General features: G+C 37.7%; 1 long non-coding RNA gene across 1 annotated transcript; it reads right to left on the reverse strand.

Moving 5' to 3' along the window:
- Positions 1 to 302: 302 nt before the first annotated feature.
- Positions 303 to 25,164, reverse strand: LOC140184676 (uncharacterized). Its single transcript, XR_011881967.1, has 3 exons — positions 25,007 to 25,164; positions 24,866 to 24,925; positions 303 to 788 (listed from the first exon to the last, which is right to left on the reverse strand). It is a non-coding gene; the product is annotated as an uncharacterized lncRNA (long non-coding RNA).

Genomic DNA, 25,164 nt, shown 5'->3' on the forward strand with positions numbered 1-25,164 from the left:
TTTAGTGGTATATTCAGTTTATAGTGCTTTTGCTTAGTGAATTTGGTTTGCTTACAGGTCTAAGTACTACTAGTTCTGATGCTCATGGTTTTAAAATGGAGGCGTCTAAGTACTACTAATTTGGATGTCGCTTCATTTTCCAGCACTAACAAGTTTGGATTTTCTGGTTTCTTTTTGTGTGTGTTTTTTTCTTTTTCAAATTTCATTAATCTGGATGTTTAGAATTTATATGGGTTCGCAAATTTCATCGTCCTCTTGTTTCTTCAAAAGGTTTGCATGATACTTGCACAATAATTGTAAAAACTAAAAAGCATTGCAAACTGATTTTGGCATTACCAAATTATCAAACTTGATTTAAATAAAATCTTGATATTTTTTTTTGAAACAAAGGAGCTCAACACACACTGTGGAGCAAAAAAGCAAAGAAAAGAAGAAACAAAGAAAAACTAATCAACATAAACCATGACCACGAAGCACTTACCAATAAAAAAATGCATCCCCTTGTCATTTTGGGCATAGCCATCAACAACAAAAAGGATCATCACGTCTCCACTCCTGTTAACTAAGACTAGACAAATTAATGATCTCATCTACTCTTTTTTTTTATTCTGAAATATCCTCATATTCCTTTCAATTTAGACGTTTCAAACTACCGCAAAGAAATATATGAACCATTTCTTACGCTCCTCCTTGCTACAAGTTGCTCTTGTCCAGTTTTGAAAATGTCCCTTCAAAGTACCGGGAACGGACCACTGTCTGTCAAGATGAACTAACCATGCGCACCACATCTGCCAAGTAAAATCACATCCAAGAAACAAATGATGAACATATTCCACATTCTTATTACATAGTACACACATATTATCCTCATGGTTAATTATTTCAAGCTGACACAATCTTTCTTTGTATTCACCCAGCCTATCAAGACAAACCAAGCAAACATCTCTACTCTTGGAGGAACTAAGCCTTTCCAGATAGTCTTGGTGAAACTATAACTTGTTACGTCCTCCGAAAGCGTTTCCTCCTACAATACCTGCACAAATGAGTTAGTAGAAAATACACTTTGTCTGTCAAACTTCCACACAACTCTATCCTCTCTGTCAGCTGCTAGATTTACCAGCCTCAAAGTGTCATGTAGTTGACTTACAAGTTCCAACTCCTATTGGAATAAGTCACGCCTCCATTGGAAGTTTCAAATCCACTCTAACTCATCCCAAAACCCACAGTCCCCGATGACAGATCCTTTCTATATTGAAACCGAGAAGAGCCTTGGAAACCTATCCTTCAAAGGACCACAAAATAGTCAGACATCCTCCCAGAATCGAGTTCTTCTACTGTCACCAATTTCCATAGCCAATCCGGTTATCATCTTGTCTCTTACATGCTGCTCCTTAATCTGTAGTTGACAGATATCCTTCCATGAACCCCCTCTAGTAGGTAATTTCTAAGTAGACCCCATCTACAGTTTTAGTTATAGATGTATATTAAAAGTAATATGATGATATCAAATAGGTTTCTTTTATAGTTTGATTCTGATTTAGTAACTTCATGTTTTATTCATGATTAATCCTGCAACACAATTGTGACCATTTTTTCTTGGCTTTTGTATTGCAGACAAATTTTGAAGTGGAGGAAACACCATTGTATGAGTCTTAGAATTAAGGAGTTTCGGACGATGAAAATAATGAATTTTGGTGTTATGATTATGTTTTTTTATGTTGGAATTGAAGAGTTTTAGATGTAGAGATAATAAATTTTGGATATCTTGGAGTATTATGTTTTCCGGGTTGGAAATGAAGAACTCTGAATGTTAGAAATAATGAAATTCGGATGTTAAGGGTGCAAAAATATAATGAAATTTGTAAATAATTGAGTGATTTCAGATGTTACTATGTTACTATTGGTGTCTTTCAAATGCGACCATTATTGAATTTTAGATGTGTTTGGATGCAGTTGAGGAAATTTTTATTAGAAATATTAAAAGAATGTGGGCGTCGTTAAAATCTTCCGCTTCTTTGGGTAGGAAAGAGTGTCTTAGAATGGTCTAAAATGAGAAAAATTATCACTAAAAGAAAAGCTAAATTTTAACAAATTTTACCAAAGTTACCAACTCAGGTACTCGTTCATGAGTAGTAATATTGCAAGTTCGTGGCGTTTTATGATGTTGGTAGCTCTTTGCCGTTGGGTCATTCTAGCTTGTAAGTGTCTTTCCGATCACGGACTTAACTGGGTAAGGTCCCTCCCAATTGAGAGTTAACTTCTTTTCCTCCTGAGTGGGGGGAGGTGGCGATGTCATTGCGTCGTAGGACCAGGTCTTCTTATTTTAATTTGCGCCTTGCTATGCCCTGATTGTACCTCAGGCTTACTCTTTGTTTTAGGACAAGTTCTCGTAAGTGGGCTATGCTTTGAACCTCGTCGACTAGGTCCCTTTAAGCTTTCTTGTCGAGTCTTCCAATGGTCCTAGGGCTTGGCTCTCCGATCTCAACAGGGATCACAGCTTCTATTCCATAGGTTAGTCTGAAGGGGGTTTCTCCGATTGAGCTCTGAGGTGAGGTTCAATAGGACCAGAGCACAGAGCCTAGTTCGTCTACCTATAGTTCTTTGGCTTCATCCATCCTTTTTTATTCCTTTGAGAATGATCTTGTTAGCCGCTTTGACTTGGCCGTTGGTTTAAGGGTGCTCTACCGAGTTGAATCTTTGCGAGATGCCGAGGCCCTTTAGGAACCCACAGAAGCGCTTGTCCGCGAATTTGGTTCCATTATTTGAGATTACGACCTTTAGAATGCAGAATCGGGTTATGAGTTCCAGAAATAATTTGACATTGGGTTGCCGTGATTGTGGCCATTGCTTCCGCTTTGATCCACTTGATGTAATAGTCAATGGATTCGATTAGGAACCTTAGCTGCCCAAGAGTCTTGGGGAAGGGACCCATGATGTCGATTCCCCAGGTTTTGAATGGATGTTCAATCGATATGGTGCTGAGTTTCTAGGGGCGGCTGCTTGGTGGAAGTCTGCATGCATTTGGCATTGTTTGTAGTTTCTTACTAGCTAGAGTGCGTCTTTGATGATTGTCGGCCAGAAGTCCCCGACCTAGATGACCTTTTGTGTTAGGTTTTTCTGCCGACGTGGTGGCCGCTGATGCGTGAGCATCTTTTCTATCTTTTCTTAGTAAATTCGATGTGGATTTGTTGAGTTTTTATAAGATTTTGGTTTTTAGACCATCATGAATGCTACTTTGAGTTGTATTGCTATTTTGTTGATTACAGTAAAATTCGGGCGAGTTTGATAGAGTTCGTGCAGAAGAAAAAAGAGAAAAATGGTTGCTATCAAGTTGGCGCTAAACACCACTACCCAACGTTTAGTGCCAAGGGCCTCATAATTTGTGCAATGATTCTATGAAGGTGGCGCTAAATACCACCCGGCATTTAGTGTCAAGTGCCTCGTAAATTGAAAAAAGCGTTCTGTCTTGGTGGCGCTAAACGCCACTACTCGGCGTTTACTGCCAGGCCCGCGTTTTCAATTGGGGAGCACACGTGTCAAGCAAATCCACGGAAGACACTTTTTTTGGTTTTCAATTTAATTTTTGAATTAAGAAAAGATTATTAGGTTTTAGAATTTTAATTTTGTATCAATTAGGATTAGATATAAAAGGAGAAAAGATTTAGCCCTTCGGGCTTTCTTCTTTTCTTCTTCCTTATTCAACACTTTTACACTTTTTACAACTCTAGGTTTTTTTCTGAGTCATAAGCAACTAAACCTCCATTGTTAAGGTTAGGATGGATTAATAAAATTGCCATTCTACTCTTAATTAATACATTGATTAAAATTCAAGGATTGGTTTCGTTCTTCATCTTAAGAATTAGAGTATATTGGAAGATAACTCTTTTTCTATTTGAATTCTAAATTCTTGTTGACTATTGGAAATGTTATATCACTAGAATTACAGCTAGAAATCAATTCCTCACAACTCTTTAAGTATCTGGATTTAACGCGATACGTGACATATAATCGCCTCATTTTTGGGTACTTAGGGTTTGTGTGGCTCACAAACTAGAATTGAATTTAATCTTCTAATTTAAATTAAGTGATCAAGGAATTGGCGGTTGATTAGATTAGAGAAGATTAAATTACTAAGGAATTAGGGTTTGATCACTTAAGGTTTTCTATGAATTGAATCTTTGCATGATTAAAGTAGTTGATAAGAATTGTTAATCCGGAAATTTAAACATCTCCAAAGCCTTAACTATTTTCTCATATTATTTTCACCAACCATTCACTGTTTGCTTTCTTGCACTCTCTGATTTACTGTTTTAAGCTATTTGAACTTGAAACCACTCATTTTAGCTTGTCTAACTAGTCTAATCACTCAACTATTGTTGCTTTATTCATTGATCCTGATGGGATCGACACTCACTCACATGAGTTATTACTTGGTATGACCCAGTGTACTTGCCCGTTAGTTTGTGGTATTCAAAATCCACACCAAGTTTTTGGCGCCGTTGCTGGGATTAACTGTGATTGATAACTACTTGTTGTTTGATTACCTAGATTAGACATTTTCTTCATTTAAATTTTTAGTTTTCCTTTCTTAATTTCAAAATTTTTTTGTTACTTTTTCTTTAATTTTTTCTTTTAATTTTTGCATACCTCTTTTTTTATTTAATTAGTTAATTTTATTTTTTTATCTGTTTACCTCACTGGGAATCCTCTTCACTTTGACATAAAGATTCTCACTTTTTCTTGTTTTCTGTTTGTTTATGAGTAGGAATAGGGACAATGAACCTCTCCTTAATTTTGATCCTGAGATTGAAAGTACTATTAGAAGACACCAACAGCAGCGTGGAGCTTATAGAACTGCTGAAAGTCTCAAGGACGATTCTGAGAAAGAAACTGAAGAAATCACTATGGAGCCTAACAACAACAACGTTGTTGCTCCTAATGCTCCTGAGCAACCTAGGAAAACTCTTGGCTCTTACACTGCTCCAAATTCCACTTTCTATGGTAGTAGCATTGTTGTGCCCCCTATGACTGCTAATAACTTTGAGTTAAAGCATCAACTCATCACTTTGGTGCAATAAAACTGTCAGTTTTATGTACTCTCGCAAGAAGATCCAAACTTGTTCTTCTCTAATTTTCTGCAGATTTGTGATACAATTAAGACTAATGCAGTTCATCCTAATATTTATTAGTTGTTGCTCTTTTTGTTTGCTGTACGGGACCGATCCAAGAAGTGGCTTGATACATAACTCAAGGAGAGCCTGGATATATGGAAAATATGGTCAGCAGATTCTTGGCTAAATTCTTCCCACCTCAGAGGTTGACTAAGCTAAAGACTGATGTTCAGACCTTCAGACAATAAAAGGGTGAATCTCTCTATGAAACTTGGAAGAGGTAGAAGGTTATGCTCAGAAAGTTTCCTCCCGACATGTTTCCAGACTGGATACAATTACAAATCTTTTATATTGAGATTACTCAGGCTGCCAGGACTTCTTTGGATAATTCTGCAGGAGGATCTCTTCACATGAAGCAAACCAATGAAGAGGCTCTAGAGTTGATTGCAATGGTTGCTAATAATCAGTATTTATACTCTTTTGAGAGAATTGCTATGAGGATAGGAGTCATGAAACTAGATGCTTTGGATCCTATTCTTGCTCAGAATAAAGCCATGTCTCAACAGATAAATGCCATTACTCAACACTTGGGTGGATTACAAGTTTTAGCTATTAATACCCAAGATGCTCCTTATGAAATACGTGATAGATTTTCCCAAGGTGAGAATTATGATTATGGTCAATTTTCCTCTGAACAGGTTAATTACATAGGCAATTCCTCCAGACCCCAATAATGACCCTTTTTCCAAGACTTACAATCCGGGGTGGAGGTATCACCTAAATTTTGGATGGAAAAATCAACCACAAAGGCAACCAAATTTTAACAAAAATAACTTTCCTCAGGATAATTTCAATCAGAATAATTTCAACAAGAACAACTGTCAGTTTCAGTCCTCTCAATAATACCATGCGCCCCTTCCTTCTCAAAAACATTTTGACTTGGAATATTTAGTTGCAAAACTATCCAAAAACACTAACAATTTCATGCATGAAATGATGAGCGAATATTTTATACGCTTTTTGGCATTGTTTTCATATAGTTTCTAGTATGTTTTGTTTAAGTTTTATTATATTTTCATAGGTTTTAGTGCAAAATTCATATTTTTGGATTCTACTTTGAGTTTGTGTGTTTTATGGTGATTTCAGGTATCTTTTAGCTGAAATTGAGGAGTTTGAGCAGAAGTCTGATTCATAAACAGAGAAAGCACTACAGATGTTGTCAGGATCTGACCTCCATGCACTCGAAAGAGCTTTTCTGGAGCTACAGAAGTCCAAATGGAGCACTCTCAATGGATATGGAAAGCTAACATCCAAGGTTTTCTAGAAATATATAATAATTGATACTTTGTTTCGGAAATGAATGTCCAAAACTGGCATTCAACACCAGCCACCAGCCCCATTCCTGGCGTCCAACGCCCAACAGGGGTGGCCAGCGTCCAACGCCCAACAGGGGTGGCCAGCATCCAACGCCCAAAAGGGGACCACTAGCTAGTGTTCAATTCCTCTAGGGAGTCTTGGCACATGGAGACACTCTTTGCTCAGCCCAAACACTCACCAAGTGGGCTTCGGAAGTAGATTTTCGCACTATCAATTCAGTTGATCTTATTTCTGTAATCCTTAGTCATTAGATTAGTATATATAGACAAGAGTTCACCCTTGTTAAGGACTCTTGCCCACTTTCATGTTTACCATTGTATTTTTCTACCAGCATGAGTCACTAAACCTCCTAGGTTAAGGTTGAGGGCTCTGCTTATTTTCATGGATTAATAAAAGTACTACTGTTCTATTCAATTCGTGTGTGACTCGATTATAAGATGTATCTTCGTTCTTCAACCTTATGAATGGGATGATCCGTGACACTCATCTTCATTCTACATAGGTTCAGTGTGAGTCCTTAACCAGAGATCACTGAACCACAGCTTGATTATACATCTCTTAGACGGCTAATCCACGACTTCGTTGGGGACTTCTCAAGACACTAGTTTAGCCGAGGTTTGGGGAGATTAGGGTCTTTTTGGTATAGGCTAGAACCAAAGGTGCATCATTCTCTGATTCGGAAGATTCGACCTTGTTTGTGGCGTTTTCAGTAGGATCATCAAGGGGATGAACTGCAGGAGCTTCACCTCATTCAGATTGGGTGCACACTAAACCTGGCGTGCGGCCTGAGGGAGGAAGATTGGTGGCCATTAAACTGGCATTGATCACTTACAGCCTACCATTGAAGGAATCACTTACAGTTGGAGAAAGATAGTAGGAAAGGTTGATCAAGAAGAATGAAGCATCTTCAAAGCCTCAACTGTTCTCTTATCACTATTTTCAATTAAATTAAGTAATTTCATCCCTATTCCTGTTTTATGCGTTTATATCAACAAACTATCTTTTCTAATTGTCTGATTAAGATCTACAAGGTGTCCATAGCTTGATTCAAAACAACAATCTCCGTGGGATCGACTCTGACTCACATCAGGTATTACTTGAACGACCTAGTGCACTTACTGGTTTAGTTGTGCGAGTTCTTATTTCGCGCACCAAGTTTTTAGCGCCGTTGTCGGGGATTGTTCGGATTCGAGAAACTAACAGATTATCTTGTTGCTTAGATTAGGTACTTTTTAATTTTGTTTGAGTATTTTATTTTCTTTTTTTGAAAAAAATAAAAAAATATTTTTCAAAACCTTTTATTTTCTTTTTGATCTTTATCTTTTTGTTTGAGTCTTTGTTCTTGTTCTTGTTCTTGTTAAATTTTCAAAATTTGTGTCTTTTGTTTGAGTCTTGTGTCAATCTTTAAGTTTGGTGCCCTATGTGTGTTCTTGGTTTTTTCAAAATTTTCAAATTGTTCTTTGTGTTCTTTCTTGGTATTCAAGTTGTTCTTGTTTCTTTTCTTGTTTTGATCTTAAAATTTTTAAGTTTAGTATCTTTTGGTTGTTTTTCTTTTAATTTTTCGAAAACTTAGTGTTTTAGATCTAAAAGTTTTAGGTTTGGTGTCTTTTGGTTGTTTTTCTCTTTCTTCATTAATTAGAAAAATAAAATAAAAATTATCTTTTCTATCTTTTTACCTTAATTTTTGAAAATTTCAAAAATATTTCAAATTTTAATTTCAAAATCATTATCTTATCTTAAGTTCAAATTTCAAATTTCAAATCTCAAATCGTATCTTTTTAAAATCTTCATATCTTTTCTTTTAATTGTGATTCTATCTTATCTTATCTTTCTTTTAAAATTTAAAAATCAAATCTTTATCTCATCTTGTTCCTAATACAAATTTTAAAATTCAATTTTCAAAATCTTATCTTATCTTAATTCAATTTCAGTTTTCAAATTTCAAATTTTAAAATTCAAAAATTCAAAAATTCAAATTTCAAATTTCAAATTTAAATTTTTTTCAAATCTCATCTTATTTTCAAATATTTCTTAATTAGTTACTTGTTTTCTCTTTCTTCTTTTTCAAAACTTCCTAACTAATTCTTCTTTCTTCTATTTTCGAAAAATTCTTATCCTTTTCTCTCTCTTCTTTTTCGAAATTCATTATTCAATTTTTCAAATCTTTTTAACAAAATAAGCTTTTATTTTCAAATTTATTTAATAAATAAAAATAAAAACAAAAACAATTTAATTCTAGTTCTCGTTACTTCTTTCCCCTACCTTACTTTCATCATGAACCCAAGTGGGAATAAACAGTTCAGAAGAACTTTGGGGTCCTACATGGCTCCCAATCCAGACTTCTATGGGAGAAGTATTAGTATACCTCCCATTGTAGCAAGTAATTTCGAGCTCAATCCTCATCTCATTATTCTGGTGCAGCAAAACTGCCAGTACTCTAGACTTCCACAGGAAGTACCTACTGAGTTCTTGGCAAACTTTTTATAAATTACTGACATAGTACATACTGAGGGAGTAGATCAGGTAGTTTACAGACTGCTACTCTTTCCCTTTGTTGTAAGAGATAAAGCAAAGAGGTGGTTAGATAACTAACCCAAATCTAGCTTGAAAATATGGAAGCAGCTAGTAGACAAGTTTCTGAATCAATACTTTCCCCCAAGGAAGTTGACTCAGTTAAGGCTGGATATCCAAGGCTTCAAGCAAGAGGACAACGAATCTCTTCATGATGCTTGGGAGAGGTATAGGAGAATGCTACGAAAATGTCCCACTGAAATATTTTCAGAATAGGTGAAGTTAGACATCTTCTATTATGGCCTCACAGACTTGGCTAGGATGTCTCTAGACCACTTTGATGGTGGCTCTATACACATAAGAAAAATAATTGAAGAGGCTCGTGAAATTATTGAGATAGTTGCCATGAACCAGCATCTGTATTTGGGGTGATGAGATTTCCATAAGAGGAGAGGTTAAGGCAGTATCTGTTGAATCTAACCCTCCAGAACAAGATGACCCATTGACTCAGTAGCTACACGCCCTTGCACAGCAGCTGCTGGACTTGCAAGAGGCTTTGTGAGAAACTCAGGCTTTTAACAAGAATGTAGAAGCCCAACAGAGTCAAACAAGGCAATAATTATCTAAGCAGATAAAAGATGAATGTCAGGCAATCCAACTCAAGAGTGGAAAAACATTGAACACTCAACCTCAGAGCAACAGAAAACCAGAAGAAGAAAAGCTGACAGAGGACAACCAGACAACTATTTAAGACACATCTGAAGACGTTGCACAACCAAGAGGGAATGCCATTGGCATTCTGTGCCAAGAAGGGGTGCACACTCCTGGCGTTGAACGCCCAAAGGGGAACGATACACTTGGTGTTCAATGCCAAGAAGGGATACCTACCCTTGGCATTGAACACTGATGCGTGAGCATCGTCTCTGTCTTTTTCTAGTGAATTTGCACTTCAATTGCTAAGTTTAATCAAAATTTAATATATTTTATCCACCATGAATGCTACTTTGAGTCGTGTGAAATTCTGTTTATTTCAGGTAACATTTTAGAAGAAGTTCGCAGAGTTTAAGTCTAGGCCAGAGAATGCTGAAAGTGAAGAAGTGTCTCAGCCTACTCCACACTGAACTTGGCTTTTCCCAAGTTCAGCGTGGGCTTGAAGAACCAAAGAGAGAAAGCATGCATCATCCACATTGAACTTGGAATAATTCAAGTTTAGCGTGGGAATTGAGGAAGAGTGTGGAAGCAACACTGCCTCCTCCACGCTGAACTTGGGAATTTCTAAGTTCAGCATGGAGTCCACTTACAAAGGAGGAATTGCACATCACCCCACGCTAAACTTGGGCTAATCCAAGTTCAGCGTGGATTCAAAATGGAAGCGGGAATCAACACTGCCTTCTCCACGTTGAACTTGAAGTTTTCCAAGTTCAGCGTGGACCCTCAATACGCAAGTGGTCCCAGGCATTCATACAAAGCTGAAAATGAAGCTAAATTTATTTAATTGAATTTGTATTTTATTTTAAAATAGGAAAAGATATTTGATAAACCACTATTTCATGGTTTTTCTTGTGCTAATTTGAGTGGTTTTTATTAACTCTTTACTCACTTATTCATATGATTTGCATAATTTTACAATTCCTTCCTAATTTTATGCTATGATTGAAAACATGCTTCTTTGGGCCTTAAATTTGCTAAATCCTCTCTTATTACCATCGATGCCTTGATATGTGTGTTAAGTGATTTCAGAGTTTATAGGGCAGGAATGACTTAGAGGATGGAGAGGAAGCTTGCAAAAAAATGGAAGGAACACAAGAAACTAATGAGATAACCAGCAAGCAGCGACGTGCACGCATGGCTCACGTGTGCGCGTGACATGGAGAAAATTGCAGTGACGCGTGCGCGTGCCTGACTCGTACGCGTGGATTGGAGTTCTGCAATATGACACGAGCGCGTGCTTGACGTGAACGCGTGACACGCGCAATCTGTAGAATTAACAGAAAATGCTGGGGGCGATTTCGGGTCGTGTTTTGACTCAGTTTTCGGCCTAGAAACACAGACTAAAGCAAGAGAACATGCAGAGACTCAAGACACATTCTCATCAGCATAGTTTTAGTTTAGTTTTGGGAATCTAGAGAGAATTCTACTTCTTCCTCTAGGTTTTCTTCACATTCATAGTTGTAGAGTTTTAGTGCTTTGCTTTGGATATTGAGAAGATTTATTACCTCTATTGGAGCTTCCTCATTCTAGTTTGTCTCTCTACTCTTTACTCTTTTATTGCCCATTGACTCTATTTATATAAGTATGTTCATGATTTTGGGATTTATTAATGCAAAGAACCATTTTTACTTCTAATTGATTTTTAGTTGTTAATTATCATGTCTTCCTTTTATTCCTCTCTTAATTATGTGAAAGTTATATTCATGATAATGGAGTTGTTTCCTAACTTGATGGGGAGTTGATTAAAAGGAAAACCTTGAGTTGGAATACTCAAATGTTAATATTAATTGGAAGTTGTTGGCTAATTCTCCTGTCTTCAACTCTAATCCTTTCTTAGAAAAGGATTAGGACGCAAGTGATAGGATTAGTTTGAGAGTACTTGACTTTCCCTTATCATATATGGGATAACTAAGTAGGACAACAACCATTTTATTATTACACTTGGGAAAAGTTCAATAGGAATAGAACTTTCATTTAATCTTCTCCCGGTCAAGGCTTTTAATTGAATTATATAAATTCTCAATCTTTTATTTCTCTGTTTCTCAAAACTCAAAAATCTGTTGGAAAACCTCTGATTGATAAAATAGCACTCTCTTTGCAACTCGTTGGGAGACGACCTGGGATTCATACTCCCAGTATTTTATTTCTAAAATTTCGTGACAACCCCTTCTAAATTGATACGCGGAATCAACATTGGTTAAAAGCTATACTTGCAGCGTTGTTTTCTCTATAAACTCTTGATCGGTGATTTTTCCGTACGTCAATTTTTGGCGCCGTTGCCAAGGAGTTGCAATAGTGTGCTAATTTATTAGTTGGAATTTTTTTATTTGCATTTTATTTTGCTACTGTGAGCTGTATGTTTCTTTCATTGAATGACGTGTTCACTACCTGATCTGAGCTTACCCATATTTGATCCTGAGATTGAAAGAACTATTTCACGTATAAGGCAAGCTCGGCGTCAATTAGTCCTCTCTGAGGGCAAATCTGAAATGTCATTTAAGAAAGAAACAAGCTCCCTCTCTACTGATTTGGTTGATTTACGCGCAGAGGACATGGCAGCTCCCAGGAGGATTACTCTCTAGGAAGCAGGAGCTCCAGACTTTACACTACCACCTTTCCAAGCGTGTCATCCAAATCTGGGTGCAGATGTTGAACTGAAGACTGCACTAATCAATCTACTGCTAAAGTTTCATGGTTTACCTGCCCAAGAGCCTCTCAAGCACCTCAGGGATTTTCAAACAGCCTATTCTACTGTCTGGCGTAATGGTGCAACTGTGAGACTTCTATTCTGCTGGCAGCATTCCCATTTTCTCTTGAGGGAAAGGTGAGGAAGTGGTACTACACTCAACCTGAAGCAGTTGTTACTAACTGGGATACGCTCAGGAGAGAATTCCTCGAAAACTACTTTCTAGCTGAAGTTACTGATAGACTAAGGAAAGAGATTTTAATGATCATCCAAAGCGAATCTGAGACTCTCTACGAGTACTGGGAGCACTTCACTAATCTCCTAGACGCATGCCCCTACCACATGATTGAAAAGTTGGTGTTGATCGGCTACTTCACACAAGGCATGAAGCCTCAAGATAAGACTACATTAGATGGTGCAAGCAATGGTTCTCTGAAAAAGTACAAGACCACAGATGAAGCATGGCAACTGATCGCCGACTTGGATGAGTCTGCTCAGACTCACAAGCACCATAGGAACAACCACCCTAAGGCTGTGGCAGAGGTTTTCTCTAGCAATGAGAATAATGCTCTCACACAATCAATATGTGAGATGACCAACCTACTGAAGCAGATACATATGGGCCAGCAACAATCTCAGCCCCCTTTACCACAACATAGCCAACAACTGGTTCCTCAAAGAGTATGTGGAATATGCACTGATTATAATCATTACACTGATGAGTGTCCACAGCTCCAACATGAGGACAACACTGTGGCAGTTACTCACAATCTCTATGACCGCCCGAATCAAGGACACTACCAACAAGGTGGCAAATATAACCAAGGTGAGAACTTTAACCAAGGTTGGAGGGATAAATATAACAGAGGAGGCAGAGACGGCCAAGGAAATCAGAGGTGGAATAATAACAACAATCAGCAGAACCGGTATCAGTAGAATCCTGCCTATCAATAGCAGAACCAGAACCAGGCTTACAGAGCACCTCATCTAAGGCAGCCCCAAGCGTCTCAGCAAATCACTCAGATCACTTACCCTTCTAACTCTTCCAATGACGAGTTACTACACTCTATTGATCAGAGACAGAAGACCATGGAGAACAACCTTACCTCTACCTTAAACGGTCTGAACTCTACCTTGCAAGCTCTTGTCTCACAGACTGGATTACTGAATAACTCCAACAACTAGCCTTCAATCTCCAGTGGAATTCCTTCTCAACCCTTACCCAACCCCAAGGGTGACATCAATGCCATTACCTTGAGGTCTGGAACCACACTGTAAGAGAGAAATCCTGAGGAGTCAAGCCCACAAAAATACGCCTCTGCTGAGGACATGGTGGAGGTGGAGGATGTTAAAAAGGAAGATGAAGTACAGGACACGGTTGAAGAAAAGGCAACTCAACCAAAGAATGGCGCACCAGAAGGAGCTACAGCTACCATAGACGCCATCCCTATCCCATTTCTACACCTTGCAAGAAAGCCCAGAAAGCAGATGGAACTTGACCCAAAAATGGTAGAAATCTTCAAAAAGGTTGAGGTAAATGTTCCCTTTTTTTATGTTATTCAGCAAGTACCTAAATATGCAAAGTTTCTAAAGGATTTGTGCATACATAAGGATAAGATTAATGAATTAGAAACTATTCCTTTAGGTAGTTCTATTTCTGCATTGATGGGGGATATACCTGAAAAATGTAGTGATCCAGGTCCATGTATGGTTAACTGTACCATTGGGGATGTAATATTTTTTGATTACATGTGTGATTTAGGAGCATGCGTGAGTATTATGCCTTTGTCCATATATAATGCCTTGAGGCTCCCTCCCTTAAAAAGATTGGCAACTTGTTTTGTGTTAGTAGATAAAAGCATTATTACAGTGGTTGGAATTGCTGAGGACGTGCTGGTGAGCATTAAGGGGCACACATTTCCCATTGACTTCTATATCTTGGAAATGCCCCCAAATGGCTCAGGGAAACCATCATCCATCTTGCTCGAAAGACCATTTCTGAAGACCTCAAAGTTCAAGTTGGATGCACTCTCAGAAACCTATTCCTTTGAGATAGATGATGATTGGATTTTTGACGGTATAGAATTTCACTATTGAAGTCTCGATGCAAGTATAGTTTCTAAACCAATCAAAAATCCTTTCATACAAAAGATTGTTTGTCACAAGTACAAACCCCTAAAATCTATAAACTGAAGTATTTAAACCTCGGGTCGTTCTCCCTAGGAATTACAATAAAGTGTCTTGTTATTGGTTTGAGTTGTTTTGGGGTTTTGGATAAGAAGCATGAAAAGTAAATGGCAATGAAAATAAACTAACAACTATAAAAGGCTCTTGGCAAGGTATGAAAACTAGAAGTCCTATCCTAGTTATCCTTCTCAATTGTGATGAGAATTGTTCATTGCTACCACTTAGTTAACCCTTACTAAATAAAAGAAAGTCAAATGGATGAATTGACTTGAGCCACAAGTCCTAGCCAACTCTCAAGGAAAGACTAGCTTTAGTGTACTCCAAACCAATTAGCAATCTCTCCAATTACCAATCAACAAAGGAATTAGATAACTCAAGTGTCACTAATTACTCTACCTAGGCCAAGAGGAACAAAATCTATACTATATCTAGAAGAGGCATTTCAACAAACACATAAAGTGCAATAGAAGTAAACATTATTAAACGCAAGAATTAAAGAGAGATCTAATTACGAAAACAAGAGATCAACAATAGAAAAGCAAAGAGGAACAATTATTATTATGAATTACCTCTTATTGAATTGAAAGAAAATGGAAGAAACAATAGTAGATCTACAACAAAACATAAGAACAACATAAAAGAGATTACACCAAAAGAATAGAAGAAGAATGAATGTAACTACAAGGAATTGAGAAGATAGAAGTAGAAGAAGATGAATTAAAATCTAGATCTAAGAACTAAACCTAATCCTAATCCTAATTCTAGAGAGAAGAGAGCATTTTGATGATTAGATTTTTGACGGTATAGAATTTCACTATTGAAGTCTCGTTGCAAGTATAGTTTCTAAACCAATCAAAAATCCTTTCATACAAAAGATTGTTTGTCACAAGTACAAACCCCTAAAATCTATAAACCGAAGTATTTAAACCTCGGGTCGTTCTCCCTAGGAATTACAATAAAGTGTCTTGTTATTGGTTTGAGTTGTTTTGGGGTTTTGGATAAGAAGCATGGAAAGTAAATGGCAATGAAAATAAACTAACAACTATAAAAGGCTCTTGGCAAGGTATGAAAACTAGAAGTCCTATCCTAGTTATCCTTCTCAATTGTGATGAGAATTGTTCATTGCTACCACTTAGTTAACCCTTACTAAATAAAGGAAAGTCAAATGGATGAATTGACTTGAGCCACAAGTCCTAGCCAACTCCCAAAGAAAGACTAGCTTTAGTGTACTCCAAACCAATTAGCAATCTCTCCAATTACCAATCAACAAAGGAATTAGATAACTCAAGTGTCACTAATTACTCTACCTAGGCCAAGAGGAACAAAATCTATACTATATCTAGAAGAGGCATTTCAACAAACACATAAAGTGCAACAGAAGTAAACATTATTAAATGCAAGAATTAAAGAGAGATCTAACTACGAAAATAAGAGATCAACAATAGAAAAGCAAAGAGGAACAATTATTATGAATTACCTCTTATTGAATTGAAAGAAAATGGAAGAAACAATAGTAGATCTACAACAAAACATAAGAACAACATAAAAGAGATTACACCAAAAGAATAGAAGAAGAATGAATGTAACTGCAAGGAATTGAGAAGATAGAAGTAGAAGATGAATTAAAATCTAGATCTAAGAACTAAACCTAATCCTAATCCTAATTCTAGAGAGAAGAGAGCATTTTGATGATTGGATTTTTGATGGTATAGAATTTCACTATTGAAGTCTCGTTGCAAGTATAGTTTCTAAACCAATCAAAAATCCTTTCATACAAAAGATTGTTTGTCACAAGTACAAACCCCTAAAATCTATAAACCGAAGTATTTAAACCTCGGGTCGTTCTCCCTAGGAATTACAATAAAGTGTCTTGTTATTGGTTTGAGTTGTTTTGGGGTTTTGTATAAGAAGCATGAAAAGTAAATGGCAATGAAAATAAACTAACAACTATAAAAGGCTCTTGGCAAGATATGAAAAATAGAAGTCCTATCCTAGTTATCCTTCTCAATTGTGATGAGAATTGTTCATTGCTACCACTTAGTTAACCCTTACTAAATAAAGGAAAGTCAAATAGATGAATTGACTTGAGCCACAAGTCCTAGCCAACTCCCAAGGAAAGACTAGCTTTAGTGTACTCCAAACCAATTAGCAATCTCTCTAATTACCAATCAACAAAAAGCATGTTTTCACATCTAAGCACAAATAAGGAGACAATCACAAACCATGCTATTTCATTGAATAAATGTGGGTAAAAGGTGATAAAATCTCTTAAAATCAATACAAGATAAACCGTCAAAAAGGGGTTGATCAATAGACGGCCGAGCAGTGAGCTTCAATCTGAATGAGGCTATGAAGCACCCTCCGGAAGACATTCCGTCTTCCAGTGCGACATCATTGATGAGACAGTAGCTGCAGTTCACCAAGAAGCAGTAGAAGAGATGCACATGGAACAAGGTCCAAGTGTGGGGACACCTTCTGAACACAATGAGAACACCTTGCCATCCTCACTAGCTCAAGACGATCCAATACCCAGTCAGGAGTAGAATTTGGAGTTAAAACCCATTCTACCCCACCTCAAGTATGCTTACCTTGAGGACAATCAGAAGCTCCCAGTTATCATTGCAAGGGAACTCACATCCCAACAGGAGGAGCAGTTGCTTGGTGTGCTGAGAAGACACAAGAAAGCAATTGGGTGGAGCTTGGTGGATATAGTAGGCATCAGCCCTCAAATTTGCGAGCACAAAATATTTTTAAAAGAGGGAACAAGGCCTGTTCATCAACCCCAAAGAAGACTAAATCCCACCATTTTGGAGGTTGTCAAGAAGGAAGTGACCAGACTGCTGGAAGCAGATATCATCTACCCCATCTCAGATAGTGAATGGGTCAGTCTAGTGCAAGTAGTGCCCAAGAAGTCTGGAGTCACAACAGTAAAAAATGAGTAAAGAGAGCTCATAGCAACTAGAGTGCAGAATTCCTAGAGGGTGTGCATTGACTATAGGCGCCTCAACCAAGCCACTCGCAAGGATCATTACCCTTTGTCATTTATTGATCAAATGCTTGATCGCCTGTCAGGTAAATCCCATTACTTCTTTTTAGATGGTTACACAGGCTATTTTCAAATTTACATAGTTCCTGAGGATCAGGAAAAGACTACTTTTACATGTCCATTTCGGACTTATGCTTACAAGAGAATGCCCTTTGGCTTATGCAATGCACCGGCCACTTTTCAAAGGTGCATGATGAGTCTTTTCTCTGATCTCATTGAGAGCTGTATGGAGGATTTTATGGATGATTTTAGTGTATACGATGATTCCTTTAGCCTTTGCTTGGATAGTTTATCTAATGTATTACACAGGTGTGTTAGATCAAACATTGTTTTAAATTTTGAAAAGTGTCATTTTATGGTCAAACAAGGTATTGTTCTAGGATATGTTGTCTCTAATACTGGTATTTCTGTAGATCCAGCAAAGGTAAATGTCATTTCTAGTCTGCCTTACCCCTCCTCCGTGAGGGAAATCCGTTCGTTCCTTGGTCATTCAGGTTTCTACCGGAGATTTATCAAGGACTTCAGTAAGGTAGCTTTACCTTTATCTAGACTGCTGCAGAAGGATGTTGAGTTTGAGCTGAGTGAGGACTGTCTGGAAGCATTTGATAAGCTGAAGATCGCCTTGACTCAAGCTCCAATTGTGCGAGGACCAGACTGGAGTCAGCCCTTTGAGATTATGTGTGACGCCTCCAACCATGTTGTAGTAGCGGCGCTGGCCAAACGCGCAGGTAAGGATCCTTTTGTAATTGCATATGCTTCAAAGACCTTAGATGCTGCTCAGTCTAATTACACCACCACTGAAAAGAGCTTTTAGCTATTGTTTCTGCTCTGGATAAATTTTGAGCCTATTTACCTGGTATTAAAGTGGTAGTATACTCGGACCATGCAGCTCTAAAGTATTTATTAGCTAAAAAGGAGTCTAAACCAAGGCTAATACGTTGGATACTATTACTGCAAGAAATTGATTTAGAAATTAAGGATAGGAATGGTTCTCAGAATTTAGTAGCGGACCACTTGAGTCGCCTTGAGCATATCAAGCATGACTCCACTCCTATCAATGATGTTTTTCCATTTGATAGCTTGCATGCAGTATCTAAAGTAGTTCCTTGGTATGCACCTGTAGCTAATCATCTAGTTAGTCATACCTTCCCTCCCAATTTTACTAAGCATTAGCGGGGCAAGCTGAAAAGTGAGTCCAAATATTATATTTGGGATGATCCATATTTATGGAGGTATGGTGCTAACCAGATAATTAGAAGATGTGTGCCTCAATCAGAATTCCAGTCCATTTTAGAGGCCTGCCACTCCTCTGAGAGTTGTGGACATTTTGGCCCTTAAAGAACAGCTAGAAAAATTTTAGATTGTGGATTTTAGTGACGTACTCTTTTTAAAAATACTGCTACCTTCTGTAAATCTTGTTCCCCATGCCAGAGGTTTGGTAATATATCCAAGAGGGATGAGATGCCCCAACAAATTATGTTGTTCTGTGAGATTTTTTATGTTTGGGGTATTAACTTCATTGGTCCATTTCCAAACTCTAGCGATTTCTTATATATATTGTTAGCTGTGGATTATGTCTCCAAGTGGGTGGAAGCAATTCCTACCCACACTGATGATGCTAACACTGTTGGCTCTTTTGTTAGAAACCATATCATCTGGCGCTTTGGATCACCACGAGCAATCGTGAGTGATCAAGGCACCCATTTTTATAACAGGAGAATGACCGCTCTACTAAAGAAGCATGGCATTATTTACAAGGTAGCAACTGCTTACCACCCGCAGACTAACGGACAAGCAGAGGTGTCTAACAGAGAAATAAAGTGTATCCTGGAGAAGATAGTCAAGCCTCATAGGAAGGACTGGAGCACCAGGCTACAAGATGTACTTTGGGCATACCGAACAGCATACAACACACCTATAGGGATGAGCCCCTTCCACTTAGTTTATAGAAAAGCCTGTCACCTCTCAGTCAAGTTAAAGCACAAGGCATTCTGGGCGATAAGAGAAATCAACATGGGATTTGAGAGGGCCAGAGCAGAAAGGAAGATGTAACTACAAGAATTAGAGAACCTTTGCCTTGAAGCGTATGATAACTCCAGGCTATACAAAGAGAAGGTGAAGGCTGTTCATGACAAGCACATTAAACAGAGAGAGTTCAGACCAGGGGAATTAGTTCTCCTCTACAACTCCAGACTAATGCTCATGTCAGGCAAGTTGAGATCAAGATGGGAGGTCCCTATAGAGTAGAGAAGGCAGAGCCATACGGAGTCTTTTACCTAAGTCATCCTTCAAGCTCCAAATTTATAAAAGTAAATGGACATCGCCTTAAGCTGTATCATGGTGAGTAGATGAAGAAAAGAAAGAAGCTGGAGATCTAACTCTTGGAGGATCCACCCACAGCAGAAGACTAAACTAGTGGACCGTCCAACTTAAGGACGTTAAGGAAAAGTGCTGGGTGGGAGACAATCCACCATGATATGATCGTTCCCTTCTCTCTTTTTTGCTTTATTTAGTGACTCTTCTCATTATTCTGCATATAGTCTGCATCTACATCTGCATATTTGCACCAAAACAAAAGAAAGTGGCAGAAATTCACGTGGGAGCAGTGCAAAAAGTGTGCCAATCGCACAAGTATCGTCACACGTACGCGTACTCCACACGTACACGTCTGATGAGCGGATATTTTATACGCTTTTTGGGGGTGTTTTAATATAGTTTTTAGTAGGATCTAGCTACTTTTTAGTATATTTTTATTAGTTTTTAGACAAAAATCATATTTCTGAACTTTACTATGAGTTTGTGTGTTTTTCTGTGATTTCAGGTATTTTCTGGCTGAAATTGAGGGACCTGAGCAAAAATCTGATTCAGAGGCTGATAGAGGACTGCTGATGCTGTTGGATTCTGACCTCCCTGCACTCGAAGTGGAATTTTTGAAGCTACAGAAATCTAAATGGTGCGCTCTGAATTGTGTTGGAAAGTAGACATCCAGGTCTTTCCATCAATATATAATAGTCCATACTTTTTCCAAGTTTAGACGATGCAAACTGGCGTTTAACGCAAGCTTTCTACCCTATTCTGGCGTCAAACACCAGAAACAAGTTGCAAAGCAAAGTTAAACGCCAGAAACAGGTTACAAACTGGTGTTTAACTCCAATAATGGCCTATGCATGTGAAAGCTTCAATGCTCAGCCCCAGCACACACCAAGTGGGCCCCAGAAGTGGATTTCTGCACTATCTATCTTAGTTTACTCATTTTCTATAAACCTAGGTTACTAGTTGAGTATATAAACTACTTTTAGAGATTTATTTTGTATCTCATGACATTTTTACATCTGAACTTATATCTTTGACGGCATGAGTCTCTAAACCCCATGGTTGGGTGTGAGGAGCTCTGCAGCGTCTCGATGAATTAATGCAAGTATTTTTGTTTTCTATTCATTCTCGCTAGTCTCTATTCTAAGATATTCGTTCGCACTTTAACATGATGAATGTGATGATCCGTGACAATCATCACCATTCTCAACCTATGAACGCGTGCCTGACAACCACTTTCGTTTTACCTTAGATTGAACGTATATCTCTTGGGCTTCTGGTTCACAAGTTTGACTGCCTCCCCTGACAATAGAGCGTTCAATCCGTGAGTTCAGAGTCTTTGTGGTATAAGCTAGAACCAATTGGCAGCATTCCTGAGATCCAGAAAGTCTAAACCTTGTCTGTGGTATTCCGAGTAGGATCCGGTAAGGGATGATTGTGACGAGCTTCAAACTCACGAACGTTGGGCATATTGACAGACGCAAAAGGATCACTGGATCCTATTCCAACATTAGTGAAAACCAATAGATGATTAGCCATCTACATGGACCCTTTTCATTGAGAGGACGACTGGTAGCCATTGACAACGGTGATCCACCAACATACAACTTGCCATGGAAGGAGACCTGCGTGCGTGAAGAAGAAGATAGTAGGAAAGCAGAAATTCAAAGGACAAAACATCTCCAAAACTCCAACCCATTCTCCATTACTACGTAACAAATATTCATTTCATGCTCTTTCACTTTTTACAATTAAAACTAAAGAACCCTATTGATATCCTGACTAAGAATAATAAGATAACCATAGCTTGCTTTAAGCTGGCAATCTCCGTGGGATCGACCCTTACTCACGTAAGGTATTACTTGGAAGACCCAGTGCACTTGCTGGTTAGTTGTGTGAAATTGTGAAAAAGAGTGATATTACAATTGTGCGTGTAACGACCCAATTTCTGGTACGTCATGATCATACTAGAAACTGAGCGCTACCAACTTGTCTACCTAATTATTATCTATTATTTATTATATGAGCCTGATTCGTTGTTAAAAGCGTAGTTATTTTACGAGGTACTTTTTTTTTTTTGAAAACATTTGGATTAACAAACAGTATCATTCATAATTAATTCACAACTAATAATATATAAAACAGTTATAAACAACCACACATAAATACATCACGAGTAGCTAGCAACATTCATTTATCCAGCCTTTGTTAGAGTATAGACCTTTAGTTAGAACACCCCTAGATATAGCTAGATAATAACTATGTACACATATATACATACAACATCCTAGGCCCTGACCTGTTCAAGAAGTCCCTAAGCTGGCGCCCAGGCTAGCCTAGACTCTATACTCACCTAGTCCCTCTAACCTACTAAAGCGAGGGAAAATACGTTCTAGGTCTTCTAAACTCAAGTCAGGTGGAACGTCATCAAAAGGTGGAAGGTTGTATACTACTCCTCTGCACGATCATATGACATCAAAGAGCATCTCTCAAGTACTTCATCGAGTGGCCACATAACAGCAACATCGTACGAAGGAGTTAGGCTAAAGTTTGTAGATAAGCGGGGTGCAGACGTTGGCTGGTTTCACAGTATATACATATAATCAGAGAACGAGATTCACCCTAGACTCAGAAGACTATCTCGAGCAGAATCCTCGTTGCAGAACCATCATCAACGAACTACGGTAAGGTACTCTTACTTCCATCTGAAGGGGAAGGGAGAGAGAAGGGGTAAGAACTGGGGAGTCCTTAGTAGGGTCGGGGTTATTAGTTATATTCATTTATTTGGGGTCGATTAGCAGACAAATAATAGAATATAGCGAAGCAATAACCAAAAGATAAAGATAGAAAGAGAAAGTAGAGGCAATAGAAAGCAGAACACAAACAAAAGAATACAAGAAAATAAAACATAGAAATAGCATACAAGCAGACAAACACAAAGAAATAGATCACACACAGAAAGGTATACAACAGAGAATGATGCGCAGACAAGAATGATGCATGTCTAGCCCTAGTGCAGGTAATGAGCTCATTTGTCGGTTACATACCCGCTCCCGACGTTACCCGGAGTCCTCTGACCAGGTAAGGCTTTCCTGTTGGCAATGTCCCTCGCAAGAGTCCTTTGACTTGTGAGGCAAACCACTGCAAGAGTCCTTTGACTTGCAGGGCGGCACTAGCAACCCACTGCAAGAGTCCTTTGACTTGCATGGCGGAGCTAGTTAACTTATATCTGCCCAACACACTCTCTGTAAGAGTCCTTTGACTTACAAGAGCATACACACACTCTCACTGTAAGAGTCCTTTGACTTACAGGAGTATATGCTAGTCATGTATTCTCGATACCTCTGTAAGAGTCCTCTGACTTACAGAATAGCATTATAGCTAAGTATCCCAGGAAAGCACTCTCAGTGGTCGTACCACCATCTATCTGACTGCCTTCACGCAGCAGATCATCACACAAATATCTCAAGAGTTGCCATAACGCAACAAATGAATAAACACATCTCTTGGGTTGCCTCAAGCAACAACTAAATATCTCTTGGGTTGCCTCAAGCAACAATGACCTTTCAACAGGTCCTCTGCTTTTTATTCTCTTTTATAATCATAAATATGCAAGCGGGACAAAACCCACGTCCTTGCCAACAATTTCATAAACTGAATACTTTTCCTCAACAGAATCAATGTAATTATCATCATAAGTTATCATTCTCATTATTCATCTCCAGTTACATATTCTTATACAATATCTATCTCTTTCTTTGTTCAACCATACTATACAAACTTTACATCTTTCACTTGTACAAAAGCTTGGCTCAAATCATTTCTCTTTATCATATTAATCTTTTCCCTTCGTATCTCTTTACTCTGTTCTGGTTACTATGTTCTCTGTGTTACTTTATTCTACTCTGATTACTCTTTTCTCTGCTTAACGTATGTATTTAATATTATGTAAATCTCGGTATGAATAGTTTGCCTGTCCCAAGTATAGATTCATTAAGTCTATACTGAAACAGTTTAACTTTTCATATAATACCTAACCCTAGTCGCAACTCGAGGACTAACTATGTTGCCCTAGTTCGTTCGCTAGTCTCTGTCTGTTCTTCTGTTATTAAAACTTTACAGACTTTTCTTTGGTTTTTATCTTTCCTTTAACTTTTATCTTTCTTTTATCTTTGCCTCACTAATATGTTCTTACCACTCCCTAAGTGTTTTATGAAGGTAATTATGAGATTCTGCACTTAAAGTTGTCTTTCTAAAGCTTTTACAGAAAACTGCCTTTTTTCGCATTATTTTATTATTTTTATTAAAATATTATTTTTAATTAAATATTATTATTTAATATTTTATTATTATTTATTATTTTATTAATATATTTTCGAAAATTACCTTGCCTTTACCTTTTAACCTTTAAAATTAACTTTTTATCCCGGTAACTTTTAATATTTCTACTTTAACCACCCTAACTTTCAGAAATTACCAAATAACCCCTCAAACACCAAAATAATTACTTCCCTGCCCTTTTATGAATCAAAAAGGTGTTCTTCATTGTTCTTCACCACACTCAAAGTGTTCTTCGTGTTCTTCGTATATTCTTCAAATTCTTTCTCTGTTTTTACCCGTTTTTCAATCTTTTCAGCAACCGATTTTTACCAAAATTCATAATAAATTCCCAGCCACTAAAACCCCATCTTTTCCACATGATTTTAACACAAATTGAACCTCAATTTAGGCCTAGGGTTTCGTTTTTCCAGCTGCTCCAAGAACATGAACATAAAGCTTGAATTTCATCAAATTTCATCAAAATTTCAACAAACTTTCACCAAGAATAACTCATATAAGCAATCAATTTCAAGCATAACCAAACCATATCATAATCACACATCTCAAACACAATCAATCAAGATTAATTTTACCAAACCCTACCTGGTTTTGCTGCTCCTAATTTGGTTAAACTTTCAGGTGGTCCTTTAGCACTTTTTCCTCCTAAATCACATCAAGAAAACACATGTTTACATGGTTTTCCTTGAAAACCGAATTGAAGAGGGAGGGAGACAGCCATCTCACCTTATTTCCAGCCTTGATAAGTCACATGGTTATGTAGAGGAAGAAGAGAGGATCATTTTGGTGAAATCGGAGTTTTGATTTGAGTTTTAGTTCAGAAGAAATCAAGCTTTGAAGATTAAAGGGTCATGAAAGTTTCTCTCTTTTCTCTCTTCACATTT

This window comes from Arachis hypogaea, chromosome 5, assembly GCF_003086295.3.
Source record: "Arachis hypogaea cultivar Tifrunner chromosome 5, arahy.Tifrunner.gnm2.J5K5, whole genome shotgun sequence".
Lineage (NCBI taxonomy): Eukaryota > Viridiplantae > Streptophyta > Magnoliopsida > Fabales > Fabaceae > Arachis > Arachis hypogaea.